At 36.5% G+C, this 17,683-nt stretch overlaps 1 protein-coding gene across 1 annotated transcript in view; it reads right to left on the reverse strand.

Moving 5' to 3' along the window:
- FBXL7 (F-box and leucine rich repeat protein 7) overlaps positions 1 to 17,683 on the reverse strand; it is a 329,189-nt gene that overhangs the window by 157,333 nt on the left and 154,173 nt on the right. The gene's annotated exons all lie outside the window — the stretch shown is intronic.

The raw sequence follows: 17,683 nt of genomic DNA on the forward strand, positions 1-17,683 counted from the left end.
TGTTGCCTTTATTTAACAAACAATTTGCAATGTCAGAACATCCAGCTTGTTCCAGAATAAACACATTCTCTGAGCCTGTTCTGTGATGTTTAAGAATTTTGACATTTTAATCTCAGTTGCTTTTTTTTTTCAGAGAAGTAGGAGCAACTATAAATTCAGGTGGAAAAATTCATATTAACCTGTTATACATATCGCATGATTATATATTATTCTCTTTCCAATAAACCAGTTTGAAAGGAAACAACTGAAAACAGATGGGAGCTGCTGACACTGTTGTTGCCAGTGCTAATGGCTTGATGCTCAAAAGTATGGGCCCTTTCAGAAGACATAATTGTTCGCCAACGCATTTCGGATGGTGAGGATTGCCGAATTTATTAAATGGGAGAGAAAAATAGAATTAGCTAGGTATAAATGCAAAATCAGGTTTATGATTTAAAACAAGGAAGTTTTAATAAAATATTGAATGGTTTTTCAATATTTACAACCTACGTGCATGCTTCTAAGGGTTTATAATAGAAACGACTTGTGCAATCAGACACAATGTGGTTCTATAACATCATTTTAAGCATGGAGAGGAGTCAAGTAATTTATTCAACCACCCAAGGTAAATATAAGCAAAACTTAAAGTTAACGACATGAACACTTCTAATTAGTTGTCTTCCACCTAAATCTTGTATGTTTTCAGGGTAAGATTCAAAGAAGGACGGCAAGGAGAATGTCCTCCTTATTACTACTCTTGGGAGATAATGCTAATAGTCATGATTGTGAATAGATGACTGGTTCAGTGTTGGTTTTACGGGTTATTGCTAATATCCTCCTTTATGAAGATCATAGCAATTCAACAGGGATTGCAAATTTAGATTTGCGGACCATAGTGGCAAGTCTTCTGAGTGACTTCAGTGCCCAGCCCAATGCCTGGCACAGAACTGGTGGTAACATCTGCTAGATGAACAAGGAGCAGTAGCTACTGATGCTGCATATGCGCTCAACTTCTCACCTGCCAGGTATTTCTGAGTCACTGAAGACGTATTAGTTGATAAGCCTTATTACTTTAGGATCTACTGCTGCTGCTGTCTCTCCTTTTCAAGGAGGATTCTTACAAAGTCAGCTGAATTCTTCCGCGATCTTTGGCCTAAATCAAAGCCAGCTTCCTTGACACTGATCATTCCTACAGAATGTCTGATATTTCTTTCCGTCGACAGTACAGATTTTAATTGAGAAATAAACATCCATCCTCATTTGAGATGTTAGAAAGATCAATACACCCTAAAAGACCTAACTGACCAGCTGGTAGAGACAAGTAATAAGATTGTCGCTTTAAAAGAATTTGTTTCAATCTATTTGATTCTGTTTCTGTATACTGTCACAATTCTTAAATGGATGCTGGAATCAAATAAAATAAATGCCCTTCATTTTCAAGGAGCAGCATAGTGTAGCAGTGGTAAGAGGAAGACTTCATTATCCAACCACCAACTACTAACTAGCTGTAAAATCTTCCTTCTCTCTGAAAAAACAGTACCTATCCTACAAGGCTCTTATGGTGTTTATATCAGAAAACTGAAGGTAGTTCACCGATGCCAGAGACGTCACAGTGACTCAGACAGCGATATTCACTATAGTTCTTCATATTTATTTCAGTTAAAGAAAAAAGGAAAAAGTAGAAATAGAATTTAGAGTGACAACAGAATAACTTTTTCATCTTCTTGTTAAAGAGTTATCATGTCAGACTGAGGGAGTTCTCAGGGACAAACCCTGAACTTGTTTCAATTTCTTATAAGGAAAAAACTGAGAGTGTAAAATCCCACTCCAAAGCCATCTTCAAGCCATTTGCTGTTCCCTGGAGAAATGTGGGGATCCTTTTAAACCCTTGGAGAAAGTGCACCACTCAGAACACCCTGGACTGAAACAATTCCTAGGAAGTAATGACATCCCCTGAGCTAATAATTCTACTCCGAAATGAATCAAACAGGGAAAATCCAGATTTCAGTAGAAAAGTGTAGCCAACATGCTTGGATAAAATTCTGGGCTTATGCTTGGGTGAAGGCCACAAATAAAAAGGGCTTTGGCGCGATTTAAAATGATGGTGAAGCCCTATTGTAACCAGTCTTTTTATCACCTCTTACTCAAATAAAATTCTGTCTCTCCCAATACACATTCATGAGACCTTCAAGTGATCTTAATGTTTAAAGAAAAAAATAAAAAGGTCATTTATGTTTTCTCAACGCTGCAAAATTATACTGATGATATTTATTTTAAACATCGTGTATTTTTCCCTTAGCGGAAAAGCTCGTTATTATTACAGCTGAAAGCAATAACTCCCCAACTGGGAAACATTTCCAAATCAGAAACTTGTGATTATCGCGATGCCTGGCTGCCTGGCTGTGTTACTTTATTTGTTTGCTTATTCAACAGGCATCCTTTAAAGGGTCAATATATATGAAGATGTATTTATTTAGCTAGTCTTCAGCTGCCATTGTCTATATATCCAAATATTATAAAAGATTAGAACAGATTATTTATTTTGGTGGCTAGAGGATTTTCCATATTAGTTTATCTGAACCCTAACAAATATTCAAACAAAAGGCAGGGTGGGGAGAAAAGATTTATTTTTTGTACCAAATTTTTATTTTGAAAAATGCCAAACCCACAGAAAAATTGGGAGACTGGTACGAAAAAGCACCTGTATACCAAGATTCACTAATTGTGAATGTTAACAAACATTCTCTCTCATTTACATTTACATACATTTACATATACATATGTGTATACATACACGAATATACATGCATATGAAAGTATGCATGTATGTATAAATATACACACGTGTACACATTCTTATTCCGAATTACTCGAGAGATAGTTGCAGATCTGAATTCCTAAAATACTTCAGCAAGTACCTTCTATGAATGATATCCCACATCCCATCAATACAATTATCACACATATTAAGACACACTCCGTATTTAAATTTTCTCCATTGATTCAATAACATCCTACAAAGCCAGGAAATTTTCATTTCATTTCATTTCATTTTTTTGAATCCAGGATCTGATCAAGGACCCTTTATTCTAGAACCTTCCCCCAGATTCTTTTCACTTTGATGACACTGGCATTTTCAAAAAGCCCAGGGCAATTATTTTGCATTGTATTTCTTCATTTGGATCTGTCTCCTCACACTTAAATTCAGTTTACACGTCTTTGGCAGACGCACATCAGAGGTGATATTATGGAGAAACGTCCTCTGTCTATTTTTTATGTAATTATTGGATCTCAATTCTTTGTTCACCTTTCCTCACTCATTCAAATAGCACAATACGCGAGAGGGCAAACAAGCATTTTTAGCATAGTTTCTTATGATTCAAATGCCTTGACCACTGGTCTGCAGTACCTCTGGGCACCAGAAGATCTATTTCACTAATAAATCATGATATCATTTTCAGTGGAGTGAGTGCAAAAAGAATTAAAAACAGAAATGGTTTAGGTACTCAGCACTTACTCATTTTAAATGAAAATCCTTAGAATAGTTTGTGATGGAGTCTCACTGGAATTCTACTTTGAAATGTGCTGGGTGGTTGGAATTATACACCGTCAAACCAGGCCAACATCATGGTCATCGTACCCACAAGATATCAGAATATGAGGAGCAGGTGTTCCTGGGAACCAGAGAGAAGACAGAAAGCCACTGCCAAACACAGTTCTCCATATCAAACGGTACATTCCCCGAGGCCTACCAAATGCGTAGGGCCTTACACTAGAATCAATCTGTGTCAGGAGACTCTGGACTTGCTTTCTGTCAGTCTTTGAAGATAATAAAACTCCTTAATCATCTGGAATAGTTTAGGTAAAGCCATGCCAAAGTTGAAAGTATTCGGGAATACATCCTAATTATTCTTTGCTTCTGAGACATTAAATGCTATTATTATCAAATATAATTTTTTAACATAAATGATAGCCACTAAGCAAATATGGAAATAAGAGTAGATTGCTTTCTCTAAAATATTAAGGGAGGGGATGTAACTTAAAAAGTATAATAAAAATAAGGATTCCATTATGAACCACTAGCATATTTCTCAATAATGTCATACACCCATATTTCAAATCCAAAGAAAACTCCTTTCTCAGAAATGGGAAAATCCAGCAAGAAGAAAATCAGTAAGGATGTAGCTGAATAACTTCAATTCAATAACTTCATCAATCAATTAGATATAATTGACATATATAGGCTACTTCATCCAACAACAGCAGAATACACATTTTCTCAAGCTCACATGGAATATTCAACAAGGTAGACCACATTCTGGGACATAAAACATATTTTAAGGAATGTAAACGTATAGAATTTACACAATGTCTGTTCTCAGACCACAATGGATTTAAACTAGAAATCAGTAATGGAAAGATAATTGGAAAATCCCAAAATACATAGAGATTAAACAGCATACTTCTAAATAACCTGTGGGCCAAAAAGAAATCTCAAGAGAAATTTAAAAACATTTTGAACTAAATGAAAATGAAACCATAACTTATCAAAATCTGTGGGATAAAACAAAAGCAGTGCTTAGAAATTAATAGCAATGAATAAATAGATTAGAGAAGAAGAAAACTCTAAAATCAACAATCTGAGTTTCTACTAGAAAAAGAAAAACAAATCCAAAGTAAGCAGCAAAAAAGAAAAAAAAAAGTTAGAGCAGAAATCAATAAAATTGAAAATAGGAAATCAACAGAGAAAATCAATGAAAGCAAAAGCTGATTCTTCAAAACGAATCAATAAAATTGAGAAGCCTCTAGCTAGGCTAACTGAGAAAAAAAGAGAGGATGCAAATTAATGTTAGAAATGAAAAATGGAACATCACTATAGATCTCATGGAAATTTGAAGCACAATAAAAGAATACCGTGAATAACTTCTATGCACACAAATTTGATAACCTAGAAAGATACAAGATACAATCTGCCAAAATTCACATAAAGAAGAAATAGATGATCTAAATAGGCCTATATCTATTGAAGAAATTCAATCACTAATTAATAACCTTCCTAAACAGAAAGCACCAGGTCCCCATGGGTTTACTGGTGAGTTCTAAAAAAATTTAAGGAAGGAATTATACCAAGTCTACAATTTCTTTTAGAGGATAGAAGCAGAGAGAATACTTCCTAACTTACTCTATGAGGCCAGAATTCCCCTAATAGCAAAACTAGACAAAAATTTTTTCTGAAAACTACAGACCAATATCTACCTCATGAACATAGATGCAAAAATACTTAACAAAATGTTAGCAAATCAAATCCAAAAGCATATAAAAAGAAGTATATACCTGCTCAAGTGGGGTTTATCCCAGGTACACAAGCTGGTTTAGCATTTGAAAATCAACTAATGTAATCAATCACGTCAACAGACTAAAAAAGAAAAACACCACATGATCACATACCAAAAGATGCAGAAAAAGCCTTTGACAAAATCTAGCACCCAATCATGACAAAAAAAAAAAAAAAAACCTCCCGAAATTCATAAGTGATTATGGCAAAGTTGCAGAATACAAAGTTAATATACAAAGGACAACTGCTTTTGTATATACCAACAATAAACAAATTGAACTTGAAATTAAAAATGCAATGCCATTTACATTAGCACCCTCCAAAATACTTAAATACAGGTCTAACAAAATATGTATAAGACCTATGTGAGGAAAACTACAAAACTCTGATGAGCAAAATAAAATTAGAAGTAAATAAATATGTATTCCAGGTTACCAGATAGAAAGACTAGAAACACTCAGCATTGCCAAGATGTCATTCCTTTCCAACTTGATCTGTATTCAATGCGATCCCAGTAAAAACCCCAGCGTTGTTTTATGATATCCACAAACTGATTCTAAAGTTTATGTGAAAAGACAAAGAATCCAGAACAGCCAATACAATATTGAAGAAGAATGAATTTGTAACAATGACAGTACTTCAAAACTTAATATAAAACAACTGAAATCAAGACAATGTAGTATAAATGAAAATATAAACAAGTAGATCGATAGGTTAATATAGAGATCCCAGAAATAGATCCCCATAATGACAGTCAACTAACCTTTGATAAGGAAGTAAAGACAATAAAATGGGGCGGAAAAAGTCTCTTTAACAAATGGTGCCAGAACAACTGGACATTAAAAAAATTAATATAGACACAGACCTCACATTCTTCACAAAAATTAATGCAAAATGGATCATAGACCTAAATGTAAAAGACAGAACTATAAAACTCTTAGAAGATGATATAGAAGGAAACCTAGATGACCTTGGGAATGGTGATGACTTTTAAAATACAATACCAAAGGCATGATCCAGGAAAGAAATAAATGATAAACTAGGCTTTTTAAAATGAAAAACTTTTGCTCTGAGAAAGACAATATTAAGAGAATGAGCTACAGACTCAGAGTAAATATTTGCAAATGGCACATCTGACAAAGGACTGTTATCCAAAATATACAAAGAACTGTTAAAACGTGATAAGAAAACAAATAACCCAACTGAAAAATAGACTAAAGACTAACAGACACATCACCAAAGAAAATATCCAAGTAGTTAAAAAAAAAAAAAACTTATGAAAAAATGATCCACATCATATGTCATCAGGGAAATGCAAATTAAAACAACAATTAGATAGTACTACAAATCTATTAGAATGACCAGAATCCAGTAAACTGGAAAACCAAATGACGATAAAGTTGTGGAGTAACAGGAACCCTAAAATATTCCTGGTGAGAATGCAAAATGGTAGAGCCACCTTGGAAAATGGTTTGGCAATTTCTCACAAAATGAAATGTACTCTTATCATATGATCCAGCAATCGTGCTCCTTGGTATTTCCCCAAAGGAGGTGAAAACCTACATCCTAGGAAAAATCTGCACGTGGATGCTTGTAGCAGCTTTAATTGCCAAAACTTGGATTCATCCAAGATATCCTTCAGTAAGTGAATAGACAAATAAGTCGTGGTATATCTAGACAATGTAATATCATCAAGCCCTATCGAACCATGGAAGAACCTTAAATGCATACCACTAAGTAAACGAAGCCAGTCTGAATAGGTTTTATGCTACATGATTCCAACTACATGACATTCTGGAAAAGGCCAAACTATGAAGACAATAAAAAGATCAATGGTTGCCAGGAGTGTGTGTGTACAGTGGTGATAAACAAGTAGAGCACAGAGAATTTTTAGGGCAGCGAAAATACTCTGTATGATATTACAATGATGGATATATGTCATTATATAACTGTCCTAACCCACAGAATGTATGACACTAAGAGTTAACCCTGACAGAAACTATCAACGTTAGGTGATTATGATATATCAATGTACATTCCTCCTGGGTAAAAAATGTACTACTCTGGTGAGTGATGTTGATAATTGGGGAGGTTATGCGTGTGTGGGTACAGGAAGTATATGGGTACTTTCCTCTCAATTTTGCTGTAAACCTAAAAGTGTTTTAAAAAGGTAGTCTCTTTAATAAATCCAAAGACTCAAAACAAATAATAAAATCTAGCAATTAATAAACCAGAAAATATATACCGAATATGATGCTTGAATATTTTAAACTATATGCAAATTATAAGCTAGCTTCTGAACATGAGATCTATAACTTAACTAAGAGGCATGCAAAGATCATTGAAAGGGAACTTCATGTCACAGTAATGAACTAATCCATGTATAGACCAGAGTGATGTTAGGAGAAATGGCAGAAGGCGTGATGAGGACGCAGGCCTCACTTCAGAGAGGCAGGCTTGGATCTGAGCTGTTAAGGCTGGAGGTCAGCGTGATGGGCAAGGGAGAACGAGCGACAGAAGCCAGCAGGCCTGGGAGGGGGGCCGATGTCACATAATCCTGACATAAACATGATGAGGACAGAATCGGATTTCACAAGCCAGGTACAAGCACGCTATTTTCACTGCCACATTTATACAGATGTTTGGGGTCAGGTTCACAAAGCAAAGAGACTCCAGTATGACACAAGTCTAATAAGAATCCCCGCGTGCAGCAATTTCTTTGGCTAAAAATCACACTGTCTGCACAGTACCTCCTGTGCTGAGAGAACATTTGCCTCAAGAGAGATGTCCCAGGGAGAAATTATAAACAAAAGAGCATTAGCAATCCTGAAAGCTGTACACAAAAACATGGTTTTACAGTGTAGTTTAATCCTCTAAGGACAGCGCTTGATGAAATACATTTTTATGAGATGTGCATATTCTTAGCATTAGAACTGCTGGCGGCTCCATAAAAATACAGTACTCACTTGAGTAAATCAAACCAGGGTAATTTGAAACATCTATTTATACCTCTAGGACACACCTTCTCTGATGTGCAAATACTGATGAGTTAAAGTTAACTGCAGAGTGTTAATAATGAGCTAGCTTTACAGTTAAAAATCTTAGTGTTTCTGGTTGAAGGACCAACTACAGACCATTGGTGAGTGTTTTGTATCTAGTTCAGTGGGTCATATGACACAAATAAAAATCAGATTCCAGAATAAGATGAAGTATAAATTAAGACAGTAAATAGTTACGAGACACTGGTTTATACCATGTATCAACAAGCTACAGCCCATGGACCAAATCCAGTCTATTGTCTATTTTTGTAAATAAAGTTTTATTGGAACACGGCCACATCCATTTATTTCATATTGTCTCTGGCTGGTTTCATGCTACATGGCAGAGTTGAGTAATTGTGACAGAGACCATGTGACTCACAAGGCCTAAATTTCTATCAGGTCCTTTACAGGAAAGATTGCGAACCCCTGGTCTCTGCTTTTAATTGTCAGAGCCTTTTTCTTCTCTTCTTTAAGATATGTGTGTTATTTTCCTGTTGCTGCTGTACTAAATTATTACAAGTTAAGTGGCTTAAAACAACATAAACTTATTACCTAACAGTTCTGGAGGTCAAAAATCCTAAAATCAAGGTGTTGGCAAGTCCATGTTCCTTCTGGAGGTCTAGAGGAGAATCGTTTCCTTCCTGTTTCTAGCTTGCAGAGGCCACCTGCATTCTTTGGCTTGTGGCCCCTCCCTCCATCTTTAAATCCAGTGCTTCAGTCTCTTTCTCTGCATCTGTCCTCAGGATGCCTTTTCCCTCTCTACTTTTTGTCATTACATGTCCTTACACTCCGACCCTCTTGCTTCTTTCTTTTAAGGAACCTTGTTATCATTGGATCCAGCCAGATAATCCCAAATAATCTCCACATCTCAAGATCCTTAACTTCATCATATCTGCAGAGTTCCTTTCGCCATGTAATTTAACTTTTAGGTTCTAAGAATTGGCATGTGGCCACCTTTGGGGGGACATTATCTGGCCTACCATAATATGTAAAATAATTAATTTTCCAAAGAGAGTGTAGGAGCTTGAAAAACAAAACCAAAGCTGGTTAAGTGTAATATAGTATAGACTTTTGAGCTTTCTCAAGCTTTCTCTACAGTTTTGAATTCTTTTTCAAACAGTTCCTTCTGAATCGTCACCTCTTTTCATCATTGTGTTTTGTTGTTTGTATGTTTGAAATTTCACATTCTCTTATTCAGAGAAACAATTTTATTAACATTTAAATCTACAGTCTCCTAAAAAGTTTTATCAAGAAAAAAAAATCATACTACTGGTATGCTTATCATCCTAATTTACAGGAGACAAAATCATTCACATAGATCTAAAAGATAGAGTAGAAAACAATGAATAACATCAGATAGGTAGAGGTAAACTTGCACGTGTGCTTTGAAGATGGAGAAGTTGGACTTGGGAAGAAAGATGACAGGAAAGGTTTGACGGCTGAAGTGCACGTAGGTGCTTCAAGAAAACCGAACGCGATTTTAGTGTACTAACTGGCCTCAGTCCAGCTCTGACGGAAAAAAACAACCCTGTGGTCTGTACTTTATACTCTTGACTTCTGTAGAACTTCCAAAGTAGGTGCTCAATATATATTTATTGAAGATGACTGAAAGGTAAATATTTTAATAGGTACTTCGAGAGCAATCTCCTTTGGAAATTCTGTATTGGCAGGAAAATGGTGCAGCCCTCTGAGGAGGGCAATATAGTGAGGTAAAATAGCATAAGTCACTATGCAAAGGTGAACATGGCCAAGAAAATATCTGCGCCGAAGATGACCATGGCATTTGGAATGTGGGCATATCGACACATTCTACATCCCACCACCCTTTATAAGGTTCATAGATTTATCTAGCGAATGAGCAATAAAGCCCATTTCTGCAATTGGATTCTGTCTACCTTCTGACTCCCACTACATTATCATCCTGGAAAAGAGGATACTGAAGAGGAAGCAATGCCTGACAGGTTCAACCAGTGGCTTTTAGTGTTGAAGGCTCTACAAAGTCATGGGTCCACCCTTCCTTTTCATGGCTGTTTACTTTTTCTTTGTGATGGCATTCTGGGGAACTTCCGTGTTGCCTTGCAGCCTTCCAGGGTTCTCTGCCTCCTCTAATTCCAAAGAGTTCGGGAAATTCCAAAAAATCTTCTTATTCCTCATGAAGCTCCTGGCTTCAATCTGGCAGATGCAAAGACCTTGTCATCTCTCTTTCATTTTGCATGGCTTTGTACCTCAACAGAGCCCAATGACAATATCTTTGCATGGAGTTTTCACCAACAAGCATGTAATGTGTTTATCCTAAGCACATTTAGCTTAAAAAACATATGATCTTTATTCTTTATATTTTTCAAACAAACTATCTAGTTTATTTACTGAAAATTAGAGATACTTATAACAAGATAGGTCCACAGGGAAATTTAGTTATCCAAGTAGTCTAGAAAAAGTATGATGATATTAATTTTTTAAATGTAGCAAAATGTTAATTAACATGTAGAATCCCTGTCGCGATGCTAAATGAATACATGACAGTTGACTCCACGCTGGAATTTTGCAAGCTGTAAAGAATGTTAAAAGTGTTTGCACGATTTGCATAAACTGGTCTGTTCTGATCTGAGAATAGGAAAAATATTCGAATAGGATTATTAGCTGATTTTACTTCAAGGAATGAACACCTGAAGATCTATAAAAGACAGGCAATGCAAGTTGTTACTATATAGTGCCTTTTTAAAAATTGCTTATTTGATTGGGACGGTAATTTGGGAGAAAAGTTAATATCCCTGAATCTCCCCCAGGGAAGGGACAGGAATGTAGACAAATGGGAGACAGAGACATAAGAATGTGACCAGTTAAAGTGGGTGGTGGCATCATGAAATAATAATACATGAGCTCATGTTCTTGGGTGCACGAGCTTAAAAGTGTACGTTCCAGTACTTAGTCTCTAACATTGAGTTCATCAATAGGTATCTATAGATTTGACATCAAAATATGTTATGTGTTGTTGAAAATCCAATGCAATGCTCCTTCGGATCATAAACAATGGTGAGAATGCAAAATCAGAGGATGGGGCAGCTCCGATTCTCTGAGCATCATGATTCCTTTAACTTATTTAAACCAGATAAAAATTGCCCCCCAACTTTTCTACCTAATCTACCCTACTACCAATCTGCATGCACGGTATAGGCACAGAAATCTGTTTTATGCCCAAGATAATTACTGGGATTCAATAAAGAGTGGAAAAAAGAATGCCCGGGGTTAAGAAACTTGGTAAAACAAAGGAGACTGACTACACCCGAGCCCTGCCCCTCAAGTGCTCCAGTAACTTACGCCACATTTCAGACATGTGATTTCATTCACAAAGTATTTTAAGTAGTTTAATATGTTGCACTGTCAAAGGACACAGAGAATTCTGGATTTAAAAAATAAATAAAAACATGCCGCCTCGTCTCCGGCAGAATTTAACTCCAAAGGAGAGACGAAACAGAAGAAATACTGTATATCCTAACTTGGGCACTACCGAAAGGAGATAGGAAACTTTCACAGAATTTGAATCTCACTGTTGGATTAGACATCATCCCCTGGAACTCTGCATCACAGCTCTTTTCTGTGATCGTCTTTCAGAATCCCTATGTTGAATGCTAAGGTTCCACCTGAATAATTTTAGAAGAAAATTTTTTCACCTCAAAGAATTTCCTTACAGTCAAAGAATTTCCTTATAGTCAAAGGTCAAAGTAAATAGGCAGTACTTTCAGTAATTTAAACAAAAAGAGAGAAAAATTTTAAGAAGAGCTGTACCACTGAATTATAGAACGTGGAGTCTTTGAATACGTAAGTTAGAGAGGATTTTGTGCCAATTCCTTATTTTATAGTGAGAAAAGTGAGGGTGTGAATGACCGGAGGACTTCTCTAAGTCACCACGTTAACGAACAACACAAGAAAGATCTAAATTTGATGACTTGAAAGTGACCTCTCTGCTCTTCCAGAAAGAGCTGCTGTCTTTCTCATCTTCCTCCTCTAGGCTGACGCTTCTTTGCTCCCCATTCCGTTTGCCATCTACCCTGAGCCACTAGGAGCAGTAGAAAGAACAGAAAACCCAGGCTGCAGAAAGAAAGAAGACATGATGGAGTCAAAATGTTTCATTGTGATGCCAGCACAGTACTCAGGGAGGGAGCTCAGAAACCAGGACGTGTCGCTGTCTGAGTGTGACCTTGTTTATCTGCTCTGCACACTACAGGTCGGTCATATCCTTGTGTTCTGGGGGGAAAATACAATTGCATTTGTTATTATATGTCGTCATTCCATCAACGCTATGCATTTTTTGAGTTAGTGAGGTCATTTCCATTTAGAAGCCTAGTTTGATGTTAAAATTTTATTATTAAAAATAAAATCCCAACACTCCACTTTTGAATCAAAGGGGTCATACACTCTTTAAAATTAGCATCTCCTTATTATCATCTAGCTTCCGGCCCCATCACTCTATCTAAACTTCCTCGACCTCATGAAATCCATAAAACACATATTCTGTTGAAAAGCCATTAGAAGGTATTTTAGGAATACCAGGCTTAAAACTGACAATTTAACACATGTAGCTGTAAAAGGAGAATTTAGGTATCAGTCCATGAACCGTGACTTTGCAATCAATCAGCGCTTTGCTGAAGCGCTTTACCTGTTTCGGTTCTAAGTTGTTTTATGCATATAAGAGTGAAGCAATAACTGTCAATATATTAACTTAATTAGCAGAAATTCACGCAAAGTGAAATGAAGCAAATTTATGTCAACATCAGATGCTTTAAATGGAAACAAAGTTAATTCCAATAATAATTTGGTTTTCTTGATCCAATTCATAGAATAAAAGTACATTTTTTAGAAACTTATTCTGTTATAGGTAAAACGTCTGACATTGTGGATGACTACTGTCAACTCGATTTAAAAATTTAATATTATAAATCATGTGAAAATATTCAGGCTCTGTAGTTATACATTTTAATACTAAAAATTAAAATTAAGAATAAACTCTATCTAGCAGAATTTTCTCTGAACTTAGTAGGTACCTAAGCAGCTGCAGAGTATTTTCTCAAAAAAAAAAAATTTTTTTTTTATCTACAGAAAAGGGTTATTTGAAAACATCATCAATTTCCAGTATATTAACCATAAAATGCAACCCTGGCCATTTTATTAAAAGAACAGAAGTAGGTCCTATTGAAAAAAAAAATACACTGTTTGGCAAAATACTAAGGACTCGACACTGGAGAAAATATATGTAAAGAAGCAGAATGAGGCCCCTGAGAGACCCAGAGAGAGGTAAATACAGAGTGACTACCTGATGTTCAGTTCTCTAGAGACCAGACACCCTCTGCATTTTGTTTCTCTAAGAATCTCTTAAGTCTTTCAATGGCTCTATTTTGTTCTGCTCATTTTAGGGGGCTGGTTCTTTGTTTACTTCGCATGTGCTACCTGCTCTGTGCTCCGTAACACGCCCTTCAGTTCTGGGCGGCAGTACTTTACATGATGCTGTGATTCTTCATTCATTCACTTAGCTGTCTTCCTCTCAACCTGTGAGTTTTTAAGGCAAAAACTATGGCCTAGTCATTATTGCCACAACGCCCAACACATAGAGTGAATGAATAAATATTACGAAGATCAATAGTATTTTCTTCATCTATGTGATCATCCATTTTGCAGTGTCTTACTACCCATGGATTTCTTCTTATAATCTTTCCTTTCTACTTTTTTTATTGTATTTTGCTCTTGTATTACATTATATCATTTACCATCTTCCAATGCTGAAATTTGTATTCTCATAGATCTATCTCCTCGATTCCACTGAGAGTTTCTCTTAGGTTGCTTAACTGAGTACCTGCAAGCACTAAGTGTTTGAAAAGCATTTAAGAATTAACCAGCACGCAATGGGAGAACTGAAGCATGGCGATGAAGGTGTGCTGTGGCCAAAAGGGAACCACTGGAGCCGAGAGAGGAAACCCGACCACCTGATGATGAGCAGCTGGTAAATTCTGAGGCTGAACTATACCTGCTACACTTTGCTTAGAGCTACTGTGTTCTAATGAGGGTCTGGATATTTATGTGAAATGCCACAGACAGTCATTGGTCTATTTGGAGTGTTATTTCAGCTTGGAGTTTCCTGCTTCTCTTTGATAACTTTTGACCCAGAGACAGAGAATAGTAGATCTACCAAGAGATAGGCAACAATTCTCTAAGAATCCAGAAAACGAGGTTTCACTCTCAGTGGAAACTAGATGAACCAAAAAGATATGAATAGAAATAGTTTTTTTCTCTACTTGTATCTCCAGCTTGACCTTGAGAAAAGTTCACAGACTTCATCTGCATTCAGTCACATTTTTCCTAAATCTGTATATGCATATACTATATAGAAACTAATTAAAATATTTAATTCTTACTGAAGACACTTTCTATGAAATAATAATTTAGGCAAATATTTTATGTACCAGACTTTCGTAAGGCGTCATCAAAACTCTGTACCTCACTTTACACGCAGCATCACCAGGGAGGCAAATATACTGAAGGGACTTTTACAAACTAAATGCAGATCAGCAACAACAGCTCTGCAGAAAAGAAACGGTGCCATTGGAACACAAATATAACTAAAAATACACAAAGGAGACTATGAACTGACTAAAACTTATTCAAGTATCACCCACGTTTGCTTTTTAGAATTGTGTCATTTGAAATAGCAAAGTACATAATAAAAATTACCAATTTCACTCAACTTGCAACTCAAGAGAGATTCTGAGACACACTTGTTAATACTACGGTTGACTCCTCTTTCTGAGAAAGAGTGAAATGCGAAACCATAATCTATAAAACATGCGATGGTCCAATTATTTCCTCCAGCATGATCACCGCATACAAGCAACCACTGGCAGACTAGGTTTATTATCATACTTAAGGACATGCAATGTGAATTATCTTCACCTCCAAAATCAGAAAATTGGTTCCATGAAGAAGCCTGTAATTACTTTGAAATAGCCTGGGATTAACAATGTAGGTATTATTGAATGAGCCTGCAGCAAAGTACATTATTGGCTTCAGTCTATCTATATTTTATCTGCATTCTATCTTGAAAGAAGGATTTTTAAACATGCCATTCTGATCAAATGTTTGGCCTCTTGAAGTCCTTGGAGACTTGGGTGAACTCATTTTTACACTTTACTTGCATATCGAGAAGAGTCTTTGCCGTTATTTTTTTTAAAAAGTGATAACAGGAGTGAATGATCCAATATAATCACCCCTCTGATAACAAAAATAGTGGAAAAAATAAAAACACTAAAAATGAATTTACTTTTACAAAAGATCATTCTTAGAACGAGCTTTAATTTTCAGTAAAAGCATGGGATGATCAGTTAAAAAACACTGTGAAGATATACAAATTTACAGGTGGTTATTACGTAAGTTTTACGTAGTTGTAACATATCATTTACCCAGTGCATTCGCTCAGTAAGGCACTGACTAAATGGATGCTTCCAGCAGGGTTCCCAGGAGTGGGGGTTTCCTGCAGAGTAGCGATACAGAATCTAAGGCCCACTCCCACACTTACTAAGTCGGAATCTGCAGGTCAGTTTAAAGGAAACTGTAATTTTATCTTCTTCTTCAAGAGACCTTTAGACAGTCATGCTGACCCGTCCGTTCCTTACTCTGATTTGGAAATCCCTGACCAGTTTTAGCCACACAACCTTCCCCTTTCTGTTTTGGATTAAAGTGGGTCTTCCTAAAAGATATGTTGAAGTCCTAACTCCCAGTACCTCTGAATGCAACCCCTCATTTGGAAATAGGATTGTCACAAGTGTAATTAGTTTAGTAAAGATGAGGTCATAGTGAAGTAGAGTGGGTCTTTAATCCAATGTGACTGGTGTCCTTACAGGAAGAAGAGAAAGACTCACAGTGAGAAAATACTGGGATGACCAAGGAAGAAAATGGACTGACTGAAGCTACAAGCCAAGGGACGCCAAGGGGCCAAGGCCATCACCAGAAGCTAGGAAGAGACAAAGAAACATTCTTTCCAGGCTCAGAGGGGGAATATGCCCCTTCTGTTTCAGCAGCCCCAGGAAACTAATATGACCTCCCAGTTGCACAATAGGAAGAAGATTCGGGAGACGAAAGCTGGAAGCAGACTCCCCATCCGTGTTCTCTACCTCCCACTAACAGGTTCCCTGCCCCGCCCCACAAAACCTCACTCAGCCTGAATGTTCATTCCTCTCGTCTGGAACACTGCAGTTACCTTCTCGCCTCACGAAGATCAGAGTGTGCTCTAAGGACACTTACCTCAGAACCACTTTGGGAGTGTTTAATAAAAAAAAATGCAAGTTCTTGAGTTCCATCTATGACCCAGTGTCTCCTAGCCTCCTGCTGGCAATGCGAAAGAATCCGCATGGTTAAGAGATGTCTAGGCTATTCCAGTAATTATAATTAGTTTGTTAACCCTGTCTAAAAGAATAGGGTTTCCTGAGATTTATTTGATTGAGTTAATTGAGTGTTATTCAAACAATTCTTTGATTTTAACCATTGTTATGGAAAATTGCTCTACACTTTCAGCCCAGAATCTTTCTTAAGTGACTGAACTCAATAATGCTAATTGTGAGTCATTGTATAACGAATATACTTGACTTCTGTAGATCTTACAGAGGCAGAGAAGGAGGGAGGGAGGGAGGGAGGGGGGAGGGGGGGAGAGGGAGAGAGAGAGAAAGAGAGAGAAGAGCGTGCAATAGATTTTAGAATTTACCATTACTTCCTCAAATAAAATTAGAAATATAGACTTCTATATTTACCAAAAAAGTAGCACACCATCTTTATTTTGCTCATTTTAGGACTGTAGTTCTTAACCACTTTAGGTATCATGACCCTCTGGATGAACAAATGAAATTTTTGTCAGTGTGCTCACTAAATGCACATGTGCATATGCAAAATTTATATGCAACTTAGTACATGAGGTTAAAGACACTATTTAGATCTAAGCGATGGCTACCGGGTTGGACGTATACTGACTCTACCACATTCTAAAAGTTATGCTTTCATAAAAACCCTTGATAATCATTTTTAAAAATTGACATCATTTATGATTTTTTAAAGGATTACAGATGATCTTTTGGGGGGGTGATTTTTCTAAAAAGACCTTTCTATCGCTTTCTACTTGGCTTATACTCCCTGGATCTCAACTTCTGGAAGACATATTAAAAATGAGAAAAACATTTTCCTTTCACATTGCCACTTTCCATGTTACTGACTATAATAAGAGTTGTGAATCTTCACCAAATGTTCCTCTAAAATATACGTGAATAGGTAGATCTCAAAAGAATATTGCCAT

The sequence above is a fragment of the Rousettus aegyptiacus genome, unplaced genomic scaffold, assembly GCF_014176215.1.
Source record: "Rousettus aegyptiacus isolate mRouAeg1 unplaced genomic scaffold, mRouAeg1.p scaffold_m13_p_8, whole genome shotgun sequence".
Lineage (NCBI taxonomy): Eukaryota > Metazoa > Chordata > Mammalia > Chiroptera > Pteropodidae > Rousettus > Rousettus aegyptiacus.